Consider the following 16946-nt stretch of genomic DNA (forward strand, 5'->3'; position numbering starts at 1 on the left):
TGATTTGCCGCTCCGAAGGAGAGAAGGCAAAGGACCGATCTTATTGGTGTCTTCTCTTGGGGGTGCACAGCAAAAGCATGAGAAAGAATAGACACAAACTGCAACACGAGAACATTTCTACTGGATATCAGGAAAAAAAAATTCACCATAGGAGTTGTCTAACACTGGCACAAGCTGCCTACAGATGTCAAAACTCCATCCCTGGAGATACTAAAAATTTGACATCAAAAAGCCATGAGCAAACTCATATAAAACCAAAATGCATCAACTGACCCCTCAGGTCTCTTCAAACCTATTTTATGATGTCCTGAATGGAGATCTTAGAAACTTAATTTTTGGTATCAGGTGTTACCATTCTGGTGAGATCTCGGATGGTGAGTACAGTTTTGATAGACCTGTATCTACTTATCAAAATGATGTTTTTGTATCCTAATTGGATGAGCTAGGGGAAAGTCAGTCAAGGAATGAATGTACATTTCTTAAAAGCACCTAGTCGTCATATTCGTATTCAGAGATAATCTTTTACAGAAAAGAACTTGCTTTTGGGGATCTTCCAGTGTTATAATCAAAACCTTTTTTCAGTATTTGCTATTTACACATTACCTAAACATTACAATATCTCAAGAGCTAAAAGAGTTGTATGATATATACTCAGGTTTTATAGATAAAAGAGAAGTAAAAGTCTCTGATTTTGAAAACAAAATGAATAGTTGGGTTTGTTTGCTCTGAGTGTTTCTGGTAATACAGGTATGTGTGACCATGACATAATAGAGAGAGACTGTGCAAGATGAGGTTCAACCTATTCCTTTCAGACTTCTAGTTCTGATGTTTTGCAGAGCAAGGTGCAACCCTGAGAGATAGGCAACTGCCACTGTTTAGAAATCAAATTAATTTGGGGTCAGAAGGCTTAAGGCAGTAGAGAGCAATACAATGCTACTAGTTCAGTGCAGTGCACTTAGTTTTTGTTACTCATTTTCTTTTTCCTTTGAGACACCCACAAGAAAGTTGCACAGCTGGTTCCTGTTGCTGTTATTTACTGCAGCTGCGCATTGAATAGTTTGCTATTTCTCGTGACATTTTTCATACACCTCAAACATCAGTTTCTGTACTATTCCAGAAAAATGACTATTTTGCATGAGTACTGAAGAATTTACCTTTTCAAACACAGCATTTATGGGGAAGTTCATCTTTGGTTATTCTATCAAACCATTCTCCTTTTCCCCATTTTCTAACTGGAGTATCAGAAAGGGTATCTGACAAAAGAATCACTGAATGACTCGACGACTGTGGTAAAATATGCTAACATTTCAATGGCATGTTGTCAAGAGTGACTTAAACCTTAGAATCAATACAAATTGCACAGTTATTTGATACTTGATTATTTGCCTACTGCTCCATTTAGCCTGAGGAGACTCAGCATCTCTTTGCACCAGGATAGACTCCTAAAAGGAAACGAGAATATGACTGTTAAAAAGGGGAAAAGCTGCAACTGTATTAGGAATCCTTCCAAGTATCCACATCATGTCTGTGAGGATATGCGTTGAATTACTCTATAGAAAGCAAATGGAAACAGAGGCCTCTGCATCCTTCAGCATATGCTCAGCATGCTGACGGAGAAGTCCTTATGTGAAAACCAGCAAGGACCTATAAAAGAAGCAAGAACTTTGAATCTAAGGCACCGAGAAGAAAACTGGCTTCACGGAGCTTTCTTTTTCCTTCTGAATCAATTTAGAGCCTATGAAAGGTGCTGAACTGACAGACCAAATTCCTTTCTTAATACAGAAAACAGGTGCAGCAAATGGTGATTTTTTGAGCTTTCCCCACGGTACCAGTGCATTTCAGCCCTGGTTGAGGGGGACCACCTCCAGGCAGAGAGGGGAGTTCATCTTCCAAGCCTGTACCATTTTTTTCCCTGTGTTCACTGTCAACAAAGACACCAATTAGTGCATACCCTCAGCATTTGAAGCAAATGAAAGCAGAGACAACAGAATAAGGGGAGAGATGTGTTTGCTCCTGGAATTCTGTTTTGACATTTATTTTAGATTTTAGCAAGGCCTACAATCGTTTGCATTATTTTAAGGAAAAAAAACCAAAACAGTCTCATTACCATTGGATATGATGATGGGGGAAATGGGCTGGAAAAATCCTGGATGTTTGCTGTGCCTTATTCTGGAATTACAAAGAGTAGGGCAAATTCTTTACTGCTGTGCCATTCAGCTATTATGTTTAACAATCTAATTAGAAAGGCTGTGTTGCTTTTCCCCATTATAAAAGCAAAGACAGTGCACACAAGCAAAACCAATTAGACAGCTGTAGTTTACAGAGCTGGCTTGCCTTGAGGCTGGTTTCTAATGAACCCCCAGTAGATGGTTCCTATCCAGAAACAGGACAGAAGAAGCACAGTGATAACGCGTGCTATCTTTCCTGTAATCGGGTGCTAATGCCTGCTCTAGTCCAGGGAGCTGACACTTGACGTGGCTGTTCCTTTCTGCAGCCGTGGTTGCCGCCAGCACCAGCACGGTGACACTAACCTGGCTGATAATGAATGTCCCCAACACAGCTCAAAATCATGCTAACACATGGCAATAAATCTAAAATGTTCCTCTCAGTTTTATGATTGTTACTTTCTGCTCACCAGGGACTTGTTTTAACTTAAAGCAGACACAAAACTATACAATAACCTGCATACTTGCCGCACTTTTATTTTTCAGCATGTATGGCTCAAATTAAGGCAGGCTGTATTGAGTAGATTGCTCACTGCAAGTTAGTCATCTGTTTAGTGTTTCTGATGTCCCACAAGGCAGTTGTGGTTGTTCACAAGTCTATTAATTAAAAAGAAAATGACTAAGGAAACTACTCAGTGGGTTGATGAACCATTCAACCACTTCAAAACTAAGGAAAACATTAAAACAACCCCCCTCTCCCACATTCCTTTTCTTGAATAGCCTGATAACAGGTATTTGTTTGAACTGAACTTTATAGGGCTTGTGAAAAAACAAGCTCTTGTCATCACTGCATTTAAATGAGTTTTATATACAAGAAACTGAGTAGCACTGTCTGAGCTAGAATAGATGAGATCGTGTCAACATTCCCATTAAAAATACCCCTATATTCAGTGGGTTATGAGTCACTTATAAAAATTAACTCCAGGCTAGAATTTTGCATTATTTGACAGTAATACTTGGGTCAGAGGAGGCAGGCTGAGGGCTTGCAGAGAAGTTTGTATAAATTCATTTATATTCATAAATTAAAAGTACTTGCACAACTATATATTCATGTATTTATTCAGCTGTAGTGTTGCATTGCTATTACTGCTGCTATTATTTATCAACTCAAACATAATTTTCTTACTCATATTATTTTGAATTTCTCCATTTGGGAGACATAAATAAGTGCAGAAGTTGTTCTCTTCCCCCATTTTCTCACACTGTTTACCTCCTCTCCCCTTGTTTCAGTGGGGTATATAGGGGTGGAGTGGATTAAAACAAGATGAGAAAAAAGGGAAAAATTTGAAGATCTGGGAGTAAAGAATATAAATCCAGATTGTTGTGGTTTACATAAACTTAAATAAGACATTGAAAGTTAAGACTAAGCAAATAAGAGTTTGAAATGTTTTTTAGTTACAACACTACTGTAGAAAACTTGACTTTTTTGATCGAAATTTTTTTTAAAAGTGCATATTTTACAAGGGGGCAGAAGAAATTTTCTAAGTAGCTGTCATTGTTAGAATGCTTTTAAAATGAAATAGTGAAAAAATTTACACTTAAGGATAAAAGCCTGAGCTGGCAGAAGAATTATATCTTTAAATTCACACAGACAGGGGCAAAAATAACAGCTAAAAGGGTAAAAATCTTTATAATGCTTTCAATTTATATCTGCAGTTACTGCTTTTTAAAGGAATTACTTTCGAGGATGGTTAAATGGAGTAAAGATCTAGTTATGAACTTTATTAAATTCCGCCCACACTGACAGAGGTAGCTTAAACTAACCCTGTGGGTGAAGCTAAACACAAAAGAAGGGGTTACCTAGGCTACTGTATATTTGCAAGTACTTGCCAATAATATCTCCAAATGTAGCTTAAAATCCAACCAAACAAAATAGATAATGAATGCTTGTAAGGATTAGGAAAAGTGCCAAAGATAACAGATCAAGGAATTATTCTTCATGGGAAAAAAATGTAGGATCAGATTTCTAAAACTAAAACTAGTATGAATTCTTTATATGGAGGCAATTTAATTCTCGAAAGAAAGAAAGTGCTTTGGTGGGTGGGTGAGATAAAAAGGCAGCTTTTAAAGACTTTTTCCTATGTTTGTTATGGTCAGTTATTGTTTGGAGTAAAACTAGGTCAATTATTGTTGGTTCAAAAAGAGGTAAAAATTACGTCTGGATTAATTCCAAAAGGTCCCCCCCCGCCCCCCTTTTGTACTATGCAAATTATACAAAAGATGTGTTTTCCCATTGACTGTCCACTGTAGGATGCCTTCTCAAACCTTGATAATGGCATCTCCCTGTTGCCAGCCCTAGATTAGAGGAGTTTGCTGCTGCTGATTTTTAAGTTTAACCCACACATAGTGGATAGGATATCTGTCTGGTGAAGAAAGCCGACGAGTTGCTCGCTTCACGGTTGGTCTATATGAGTGCCCAGGCTCCAAGATCCCCATGCCAGGATGGGGATCAGACTTTGTGCTGAGATTCAGCAAAACCAAACCAAGGTGAAAAGAAATAGGGAAAAGAGGCATCTTCTTAATGACCTCCTTCAAAACATGTTTCTTACAATGCCCTGTGTATTGATTTATTCTTTTCATGGGTTTTGTTATTTCAGAGCCACAAACATGTTGATATATTATCTGGATTGTCTTGCTGTTAAATATAACTCCTTTACCTATCTCTCAAGACTGCTTTGCATCTTCGTGCAGAAGAACAAATCCTGAAGTGCAGGGCAAACCTCACGCTAAAATCTGGAAAGCAATCAATCCCTGCAAGCACGTAATCATGTGTTTACTTATCTTTCACACGTGACTAAGAATGAAATTGTGGCCCCATCCTGTGCTTTCACACAAGGGTTTAAGACACATATGCACACCCACTTCTGGGTAGAGCTTCCTTACAGAGTGTAAGTATAGAGGAATCCTTGACTAAGTCAGACTGGGGATCCATTTTGCCTGTTACTCTCTCTGATTTAACCAGTACCAGATGCTACAAAGAAAGACAGAAGAACCCCGCAGGAGGCAGAGGCAGAATAATCTGCCTCCACAAAGATCTCCTGATCCTACTCACTAATTGTCAGAGATTAGCTTAAGCCCTGAAGCACTAGGTTTAATATCTCTTCCAAAAGTTTTATTTTCTTTAATTATGATAACTCTGGATATCCATGATATTGATATAATATCCAATCTCTTGATGAATCTGGTTAAGTTTTTGGTCTCAACAACTTCCTTTGGCAATGAGTTCCACAATTTAATTACACGTAATATAAAAAGGTATTTCCTTTTATCAGTTTTGACTTGCCCACCTTTTAATTTCAGTGAATGCCTTGTTGTTCTTCCTTCCAGAGCCAGAGTGGAAGCCCCTGATCTGTTTTCCCTGTGCTGTTTTATATGATAACATTAATTTGTAAAATGTTTTCATTTTGCCTCTCATTCATCCTTTTACAAGGGGAAAAACCTCTGTCTTTCCAATTTCTCTTCATATGACCATATTTCCATTTCTGTCATTTTTCTGTGAACTCTCACCAAGTCTGTCTTACTGTTTTATGGGACACAGCGTCTGGTGCTACAAGAAGTATCTGAAGTATGCTCTATCCTTTTTATATGTAAAGGCATTATGATGTTTTCCATGCTGTTTCCATCCTCTCCTCTATGCTTCTACAGCATCTGAATGCTGTTAGGTTTTTTTTGGACCACGAGCATGCTCTCAGTGTGCTGTCCACAGTGGCACCTACATTTCCCTGCTGAACTGAGCCATTACTTAGACTCTAATGCCTTGTAAGAGTAATTTCACTTTTATCCTCTGATGTGTTTTACTTCACATTTATCTGCGATACATGGAGCTAATTTAGAGCTGTCTGTTCCTGACTAACTGAAGTGATTTTGGATGGGGTCCAGTCTCCATAAGTAAGGCGCTTAACCTGAGGCTGAATTGTAGGCCCTTAGTGAGACAGCTCTGCCCAGATAAGAGTCCAGTTTTCCTTCCTCAGCTGATGGAGAGAGGTAAATGATGTGAATGCCTCTGAAGCGAGACCCTGTCTGCCTAAGCTAAGTGTTTAAATTTAGATGTGAGTTAGGATTCTGCCTTTCTGTATATTTTTGTATGTTACTGTTCACTATCCGTTACTGATCCTCCATACATATTGAAAGCAAGTCTTAGAATGAGACTTGGCTTCACCTCACCAGCAACCTTTGACTTTTAAAGGAAAAGCTGGAAACCTCTCAGTAGAAACCTTTGGATTATAAAATAAAGCCATAGCTATTTAATCCACAGAGTGGCTATAAAGGGAATTTAGAGAGAAAGCTGGGTTGCATGCTAACGCAGAGAGCAGTGGGAGGAAGTGTGGCTTTTTTTCACCCTCTGTGCTTCCCACAGAACATCTCATCATGTGCCCTGCAAGGGTGAGGGATGAGGGATGCTAATCTGCTACTGGCCAGGAGAGTTTATGCTATGATAGCACCTACTGTTGGAACTCAAGATCACAACCCTATTTGTCTTATTCGTTCTATAACTCAAAAGAAGATTCCACACACAAGGAACTCGGCCTAATGAAGACAAGAAGAAAGAAGAAGTGGGGCAAGAAAGCAGGAATATTAAGGAAGATGGAATATAAGTAGGGGTAAAAGGAATATGTTTATGTAGTCCCAGAAAGTACATATTTTAGGTGGATTGTCCTCAATTTTTTCAGACTTATTACATACAAGGACATAAGAACCATCCTACAGAGCTGAACGCCAAATCATTGTAAGTAGACCCTGCTAGTTCTCTAACCGTGTACCTATCTATTGTACTTTCTGATAGATTTTTTATAATTAAAACTTTTTTTTTGTATATGCATTTATTAAACAAAATACTGCCTTACTGGTACTGTTACCTTACATATACTTACTTATTCCATCTGTATTCTTTTATTTTGATCCTCAGGATTTACCCTCAACAAAGCTTTTTTTTCTAAAACTTCATGTAGATTAACAGAAATGTAAAGCTACAGTTAAAAATCAATGCCTTTGGACATACAAATGCCAACCAGTGGTGTGGAAATCTCTTGGGTGGCCTAAGATGTGTCCAGCTGTGATTTTGGGATTATCTGCAAAGATCTGGGAAGTTACGATGAACTTGATTCTGAACAGATATGGTGAGACTGACTTTTCACGCTCTTTATGCCACTGGCATATGAATGTCAGCGTTTGTAATTGGAACCATTGCATAACATTGTGAGTGAAATTCTGAACCGTAACCTTTGGAAGCAGATGGCTTTCATCATGTGCACCATGTCATACAGCAATAGTGGGTATGCCTTTCTATGCTGAATTCAACAATATACTGAATTAGAAAAGATTGTTTACTCATTTAGTGGTTTAGTAATAATCAGGAAAATGATGAAGTAGTAAGGAACTATATCTTTGTTGAAAAATATTCCAATCTAGTCACTAGAGAATACTTTTAGATTTATTTGAGAGCACGTCACCTCCAGTTTACTTCCAATTGTATCACTGTACTTGAGTTTTGAATATGTAAGTGCTGTCTTCCATTTTATACACACACACGTCCAGGCAGACAGGTTGTTGCTTTAAAATGTCATTTCCATGAAGTATCACTTGAAAAATCCTCATGACTTTAACTAAGTTGGAGAAATTTGTGCAAAAATATAAGGTCAAAAGAGCCCTATATGGCAGATCCTTGTTTGCTGCTTCAGAATGCTTCAAAGGACTTACTTATTTGCTTATCACCAAAGCTAAGAATATGTGTCAAAACTGCTTAAGACAGGGATCAGTTTTAATAAATGTGACCTCAAACCTTCCAAGGTGTTTAGGTCTGGGAACACTTACAGTACATCTGTTATTATTTTGGTTCAGCTGAGTTTATTGTTTTAATCAGCAACATTTCAAGAGAGCTGGTATAAAAGAATTAGAAATACTAACTTGTTTTCCATGTTTACATTTCTGCCATTATGTAACTTTCTTTCTCATGACTGAAGTTATGAGACATCTTGAGTTGTGGCAAAGCAGCACCAAAAGTCACGACTGAGTATCCTTCTTATAGATACTTCTTTCCTAGCTAGAAACTGTAAGGCTGCTGTAGGAGTTACTGGTGGACGTTGAAAGGACTGAGTTATTCAGAAATTAAGACTACATGGGCATCATGGGCATCTCCTGCATAAATCTATGGATAATTTAAAAGTTAACTTCCATGTCCTCTCTTAAGTCTCCTATTGCTCCTTGCTACTTCCAGTGGAACTGTTTTGGATGAATTGTAGGTAGGATTTTTCCTACATAGTCTTCTGGATTGAGTATCCCAGTAACAATATAACCAAGAGAATAAAATCCAATTTGTATGAGTGATACAGAGAAGGCAGGCTTGGAGCTTCTGTTTTCTGCAGTTTGCAGCACCTGACCAAGGGAATGTATAATGAAGCTTGCTGGGGCCAAATCAAAGCTCCAAAAGTGAATGCATTTTTGCAGGGAATTGGGTCTATGGAACCTACTGCCCTGGCAGGAAGAGAAGGTGTCCTGGTTTACAAAAATTGTATCTTAGAAAACTATTTAATATAACAACACTTTGGAAGGAATATCAACCATATATGTCAGCATACTGGCAGATCTTTAAAATTAGAACACGACATTTGGGGGAGACACACTATCCCCTTTGCTTACAGGAATACTTTTCCTTGCCTCCTGTCAAAGTGTTGCTTATGGTTGGAGACATGATACTGAGCCAGCAGGACTGTAAGTCAATTCCAATACAGAAATCATTGTTCTTGACACGGTGCTCTTCTTCCTGAAGGAATCAATCAATAAACACCTTTGTGCATTGTGCATGCCACTGATTCTACTTCATGGAACAGGGTTCAGAGCTGTGGTGTCCCCTGCAGTCCCATCACACATCTATGTGCGTCAGAGACCTCTTCATGGCTCACTGGTGCACTCAGAGCATCCTGCAGCCAGACAGATCTGCAGGTAGATTCTCGACTGCCGAAGGACAGATTTCTCAGTGGTTTGACCCCAGTTATCAAGTTCTTTGCTGTAGTCAGATGGACCAGAAACTGGACTGAAAATAGAGTGGGAAAAATTCTGACCCCACTAAAACATCAAAGCCCTATTGATTTCCTCACTGGGCAAATTCTTATCTCAGTAAAGATACAATATGATTATCTATACAAAAACAGTCAAAAAAAAAAAGAAAAAAAAAGAAAAAAAAGGTGGGTGTGCTAATCAACACCTATCTGTAACTAAAGGAATAATGAAAGAAAATACTCATCCCTTTTTATTTTACTTTTCCTAATTTTTCTCAGCAGTTAGGTGCAAGTAAAAAAATATTTTATAAATATCTGCTAAGGCAGAGAGGAGAAAATGAGTCCTTGTCAATGAACTTGTGCAACTCCTAAAGGCATTCAAAGTATTTTGGGTTATGTACATGATTAACAGGCATGATTCACAACCATGTCATGTATTCTCCTCATAAACTTACCAAGTGTTTTCTTAAAACTAGTTAGGAAGTTAAGTCTGCTACCCCTCATGGATCTCTGTATGCTGATGACTGATTACCATGAATTCTCCATGCTAGTAATTAATCAGAAAATAACTAACCTCAATAAGTCACCAGAACCAGTGGAAAAACAAGTGTTACTTTTCCTTACTCGTTTCATGCAATGGACATTTTGAGCTGCTGTGTATCTTATTATGTCTGTTCTGCTTTTTTCCCCCCCCAGTAGATTATGCTACTTTAAATTATCTTTTGTTCTTTGAGATCGTTCACTTCAAATATTTGTGGATTTTAGTTCTCCTCCACCATCCAGTCAAGCTATCTACTTGTAATGTTTCCTCATAAGTGAATTCCTCTGGCCTAGCTTTTCATTACTTTGCTTTCTGCACAGCAGCTCCTTTGCTTTCTTTTCTACTTCATCAAGAGGCAAAAATATGAAGGAGCTAGGAAAGAAGGGCTGGGGCAGGCTGGGGGCTTTTCCTGTCTCTTCTGGGTCAGTCTCAGGCTCAGACGTTGAGCTAGGTGAATAGGGAATTTTTTAATTTTCAGTTTAGTGATCAAGCCATAGTAAATAAATATTATATTAATAAATAAAAAACTGCTTGGCTCAAACCAAGATTTTCGAAATTTCTTTGCTGCTAATACCTTTCCTTTTCAGAACAGTTTCAGTTTCAGTTCAGTTTTAGTTTCAGGTCAGACCACATTGATTTCTGAATTTTGGTACTTTTATGTTTTCAGAACTACAGGTAAGTTGAAGTATACTAACAGTAACGTACCTACTTCACAAAGAGACAGGTTGACTTGCTTTGCTGCTGTACATAAAGCGTTTCGAAGCTTCTACAGCTGGGGCAGTGGTGCTGTGCTCAGGTGGACAACAGTAAGTGGCTTGGGGTAGAGTATTACAATGCTGATTTACAGACCACAGTTATACACACATTTTATAGCTCAGATAAGATATCCAAGAGAGTGCAGCTTCAGAATATAATGCAAGCTTTAACTTTATAGCCAAGCTTAGAGAAATGTTTGTGTTGTTGCACAGCATATATGTATTTTATCTAACCTTTAATCCCGTTTTACTGAATATAATTTCAGATAACTTTACTACTCCAGAATACTGGGTCTGGAAAACATTCAGTGTAGAAAGTACTTTGAGCACAGTACATCTTCCAATTCTGCTTCATTTCAGTCATTTCTTCTGGGAAATCTGTCCACTTTGCTGTTTTTCTTGGTGCTAGGTTCTGAGCTATGTGCAAGGGGATTCCATAGAAGATCAAGAAGTGATTTGTTTCTCTTCAAAAAAGAGTTGTGGCTTAAAATGTTTAAAAGGAATATTCTATTTCTCTGTCTTTTCTCCTAAGTTACATTGTACAATTCCGGATTCCCTAGACTTGAACACCTAACTCTTCTAGGCAAATATTTTTCTTATGCTACTTCTGCTCTTAACATCCAAGTTCCTTAAATTTCCCAATTCATCCCATTCAAGCCTAAGATTTAGGAACTTCGTGATACTTTCTTGTCTGGAACTGAAACTGTTCGGGGTCTTATTTGGGTTGAAACACTTGTACGGAGATCAAAATAGGAGTGCGGTTTTCTGAACCTCAGAAATTTAGCATGCAATATTATGAGATCATTGCCATCTTACTGTAACTAAGTTTAAAAGGTCTTTAGGATGTCTGTATCCACTTTGATATTTTTTGAATTAAAAACCAGTTAGATTGAGGACATGCTAAAAACAGTTTTTTTCCAGGAAAGAAGGAACTGCACACCATTCTGGATCTTAATGACAAAGTATCCAGCACAGTAGCAGATACCACAAGCTGTAGAACTTTGCTACAGTACCTGGGAGCTGAAGACTATGAATGGCTGTGGGTCAGGAATGGGACAGCTGGAAAGGTCTTCTGCATTGCATTGGATTGCTGAAGATTGGGTGGATTGTTGCATTTTTTAAGGTGCCTGTCTGAAGTACGTTTCTGATTCATTATGATAGGAACATTAATAATGAAGAAGGGGAAAGGATATAAACTAAAAAGGAAGAGTTTGAGAAAATTAAGAAAGGAGGCAAAAGGACATGAGAAAATCCATGAATAGCAGATTTCAGAGATGGAAATTTTTCTAAACAGGAAAGAGAAAGAGAAAAAAACACAACAATTAAATTTATTTATAGATAAAAATGTCAGAGATGTTAGTAAAAAAGCAAAAGTATTTATTAAATTTTTCTATTCTGCATTGAATAAAACAGGAGACATTCATATCACAGGAGGATGATAATTTTTTTTGCTTTAATGACTGAAGAAAATGTTAAACTACAGAAACTGAAATTAGATATTTTGAAATATCTAACTGTTTAAAGAGAGCTGTCTGAACTGTTACTACTGATTTTTCATAAGTTTTGTAACAACAGGGAAGTTTCAAAGGGATGGATGAAAATTTGTTATTGTATTGGGTATTTCTAAATGTACTAGCCTGACACTGATCCCAAGAATAAGTAGAATGGGACTCCAGAAAGGAAAACCTGTAGTATGTGTCAGTCACAGTGAGCTCATGGATAACTGGTCAATCATCAGGGCTATTAAAAGACATTTGTATTCTACAAGGAATTTGATTTGATGTCACACAGCATTTTGATGAAAAAAACCTGAGGAAAAGATAAAACAGTTCATTAAGTTAACAGGTAGGTTTTAAAATGTAATTGGAAACAGGCAAATCATCATTAGTGTATGTGTTTATCTCTGCAGAGCCCTGTAGAGATAAGTCCTTGGCCTTCTTTCATTTCAAAACTCATACTTGTAGCTTGAATGAAGGTCTAAAACCACTCTTAAAAAACCAGATGGGAAGTGCATAAAGGTCAGGGTAGAGCTAAATAATGGTGGTGAGATATCAGTAGGGATAGGATTTGTCTTATGTTCCATTGTTAGCAGCCATAACGTCAGGTGTGTAATCTATGCTGGTTGTACAGTCCTGTAGAGTCAAAGGAGAGTTATTGGCACCTCCAGGGGACAATCCATCCCATGTCATTATCTAAAACAGATGTGAGGAAGTGTCCTCTGGAAGTACCTATGACTTTCCAATGACTCAAAAAGGAACCTATGTGGCTAGCATAAATGAAAGGCCAGACTTTGGGGTGGTTGAAGGTAGGTGAGATGGATCTTACCCTGATACAGGCTTATCTGTATCACTTAGTAAATCAAGCACAGGCAAATAATATGGCCTTTAACATCACCAGCTGTAATGTTATATATCTAAAAACATAGAATGATGGCCCTTATAGAAGAGAAGCAACTGTATTTTGTGAAGAGGGGACTCTAAAAGACTTGAGGGTCATGATCATCTAAATAAATGAAACCATGGCCAAAACAGCCATGTGCTGTTGTGTGTATCATCATCAAAATAGTCAGGAGGGGACAACTATTTTGCTTCTACAGCTGGCTCTGATGTGATTGATGTTGGGATGTAGAGCTCAGTTCTGATGTCAAGTCTTCAAGAAGCATGTTGAAAAATTGGAGAGGCAAAAGCAGCAAGAAAGATTAGAGGATTATAAAACAATTCAAGAATTGCAACCTATTCAGCTTACTGTATATAGCCAGTCACGATGGCTTGCTCATAGTCTTTTACATACCTAAATTGTGAAAAACAGATCTGATGATAGCAATTCAGAGTAACATTCATACAGTATGAATCAGGTGGTAAAAAGTGAAGCAAACCAAATTCAGTTTAGTTTTTAGGTTCATGTCTTTAACGGTGAGATGAGTTAACCTTTAGAGGAGTTTAGCAGGCACTGTGATGAATTCTGCAGTGCAGGAAACATTGTTTTAAATCAAGGCTGGAGATATCTATGTTTGATTTGATGTAGAAATGATATTTATGTGAGCATGCTACTTGTGTTTGTCTGTTTGCTGGGGTGTCCCCTGACCAGTTTTGAACCTATTGGCTAATTTCTGTCAATTTGACAGGAAGGCAGCCTTCTCACAGACAACAGTCATTTCTTAGAATTATATGAAAAGAAGGCAGCCTGAAAGAGATGTGCCATGACATGGAGTGTATTCACATACTTTTACCCCCAAAGAATCCACATGGTGGTTAATTTCTCTCACTACTAAAACTGTGAATGGTAAGTCTGGAGTGAATGTACTTTGTTTTGGCTTCTAACACTTGATTCCTGCTGTGATTATTACTCTAAATAGAGTGTATTCTTAAGAAAAAAAACCCTAATGAGAAATCAAATGTGTTAAAGATACCTAACCGAATCAGTCAATCAGCCAGGAGGCTTAGAGTCACAGGAAACCTGTTTCATCCATTCTAGTACTCATGGAATGACCTCTTTTAAGCAATAGAGTCTAATTCCAATACAACTATTAGAAATGAAGTTAGTCATAAAAATGGGAAGACATATGGCATCTGTTAAGGAGAAAATCATGCTGGATGACCACAGAGGTATTTTGTGGCCATAATATCTCCAAGTAGTAAGCAAACATGGGCTTTCCTGTTTATTCATGAACAAAAGCATGTTATTCTACTTGGCACAGTGACTTCAGTATTTTCTAAGGCTTTTTGGCTTTCAGTGATCACGCTAGTAGATGTTAAGCTCCAGAGTAGCTTGTTGGATAAAGTGGTCTGGGATTGCTTAGCCTTTTCTTTATTATTATTATGATTGGGGAAGTCCTCTCCAATTCACCCATTCTTAGCAAACCAGACCAAAGAATGACAAGGACTGAAGTTTATAATGTCCATGGGACTAGTTGGTTCATTGGCATGGTTTTGTGATGTGATGACAGTTAAGTAAAAAAAGGTTTTCTTTATTTGTCATGCTACTGACAGATAGATTCAGGATGGTTTTGATACCACAGGCAATCCTATCTAGCTTTTTACTTATTTGTCAAAATGCATCAGTGAACTGTGGGGACGCTTTTGATTTGTGAAAGAAAAGAGTGCAAGGGGACAAGGCATTACTGTCTGAGGTCACCAGACAATTATTGCTTGTTAAACCTGGTGGTTGCCTGTCTTATCCGCTAATGGTGTGATGAAAAATTAAACTTTTTGCAACATCAATAAATTTCAGCAGGTCATTTCCTGGGTAGAATGGACATAAGACTGCAACTTTCATCAAAGTTGGAAAGAATTTCTTATGTCCTCAATGTTCAATCTAGTAACTACCTGTGTGAACTCATCACTGCTATGTGGGAATGGATGCCAAAACATTCTTCAGATTTGCCTATGAGTGTATGAAAATTGTCAAGAGCCTGCCAGGCTGGGCAAGAAATCCTGTTGGAAAGGGAAGGGTTTTTCTCTGGGAGCTCTCTGGGCAATGGGGCAAAGGTTGATCAACCTTGGTTGCTTTAGTTCTTCTCCTGATGGATTGTATGGACTGTCAGAAGATTCAGTTAAGAAAAATGTATGCCAAAAATAAGAATAAAAATTGAAAGGGACAGGAAGGGCCTGAGGATCAGGACAAGATAGTGAAGAAGCCAGGCAAAAAGGTATTGTACACATAAGGACTGTGGCTAGAAAAAAGATGGCACAGCTGGGAACTTCCTTTCTTCCTGCCAGTTCCCAGCTGCTGTCACAGCACTTTTGTGCTACTGACAGGAGGGATAATTTAAAGCAAACAACTTATGTTGGAAGATCAGATCAGCACGTCACTAGTTTGGGAGTGGCACATTGCAAATTTGGCCTGTAACTCCCTTTTCACATGTTTCCTGTGTTGTGTAATATGCTTTGTAGTCCCAGCCAAAGATCTAGGGCTCTGCATGTATACCATCAAGAAACCATACTGATTCATATCAGGGATTCATGAATGCAGACATATATTATATATACATATCTTTCCTATAAATGAGTTAATCATACACTTCCTTTTAGACGTGCAACGTTGTTCTCAGAGAGACACAGTTACACAGCGCGGTCCCGATTCTACATACATTTGTTGCACATTTGCTAGTAACTGTATTGAAAACTCTATTTGAAAAGCATAGTGTAAAAGCAACAAGTTTCTTGATCAGAGTTAAGATTTTGGCACTGAAATTGCAGATGAGAGGGTAGTAAATACAGGACAGTGGCACTCAGCATATCTTCCCTGCTTTTATTTTCATTGAAGTAACTTCAAGGCCAGGTGTGCTCTTTGTTTTTGGCACAAACAGAGGGATACTTCTGTTTTTTTGATGTTGACCTTTTACTGTACTGCACAAGTAACCTCCCTTTCCTTATTTTCTAGGTAGCCGGGACAGTTGTACATACTACAAGGGTAAAGAAGAAAACTCTTTTAAGACCAGAGGTTGCTGAGGAAAGACTCTCCAAGAAATATTTCTCATCACTGCAGTGTCCATGAGCTACTAAATTACTATAAAGTTATTGCTAATTTGACTTCCTCTACATAAACAAGCCATGCTAGTCTTTGAAGATCTCAAATAGGTCTTGAATAGGTTCAACTCACAATAATTCAGCTGAAAGCATTAGGTTAATTAATCTTATTTAAAAATCAGTGAAACAGAAGTTAATTAAAATGTAAACAATGGGCTGCATTGTTACTGACAACTTCAGAAAAAAGAATCTTCGAAATTCTTTGTGTAGTGGATTTTACCTGACTGCCCTCAGAGGAGAGAGTGGTTTTGCAACAGATCACATTACTGAACTAACCTTTCTTTCACTTTTAAATGAAATATATTCTTTGCTTCTCCCAGTGCAGTGCAGCTGCACAAACTGGAGCCAGTCAAAGGCTGTCAGAGCCCTGTTTACCAGGGAGGTATTGGCTACCGGGAGGCTGCTAGACATGAAACACTGCGGGGAGTGGCTGGAGTCCCTGAAGCAACCAGAATGTGGTGTGTCTGAGAGAGAGCACCAGGAAGAGAGAAACAGATGACCTGGAAAGTCAGAAGGCATAAAAAAATGTCAGTCAGTGAGAAATGATTAACACCCCGGCCAGTTTATGCCAAGGACAGAGGGTTCTCTCATGCATTCTTGTGCAGTCCTGGCTGTCAGCTGAAACATGCCGAGGAACAGAAGCAATCCTGTGTATGGGCCTGATCCAGAACTAGCTGAACTGAGTAAAAAGATTCAGGGGGTTAGGATTAGGCCCCCATTAAAGGATTAGGGAAAAAAGAAAAAGCCACAGCATTTCCCTTGGTTTGTGTTTTTGTGTTCTTCAGGGTTAATCTTGTTATTCCTGCTCTTCAGAAAAACAGAAAAAAAAGAAAAAAAGAAAAAAAAAAGAAAATATGTGCCAAATAGGTGGGGCAAAAAAATTCTGGAATTTATAAGCCTGA

This window comes from Harpia harpyja, chromosome 17, assembly GCF_026419915.1.
Source record: "Harpia harpyja isolate bHarHar1 chromosome 17, bHarHar1 primary haplotype, whole genome shotgun sequence".
NCBI lineage: Eukaryota > Metazoa > Chordata > Aves > Accipitriformes > Accipitridae > Harpia > Harpia harpyja.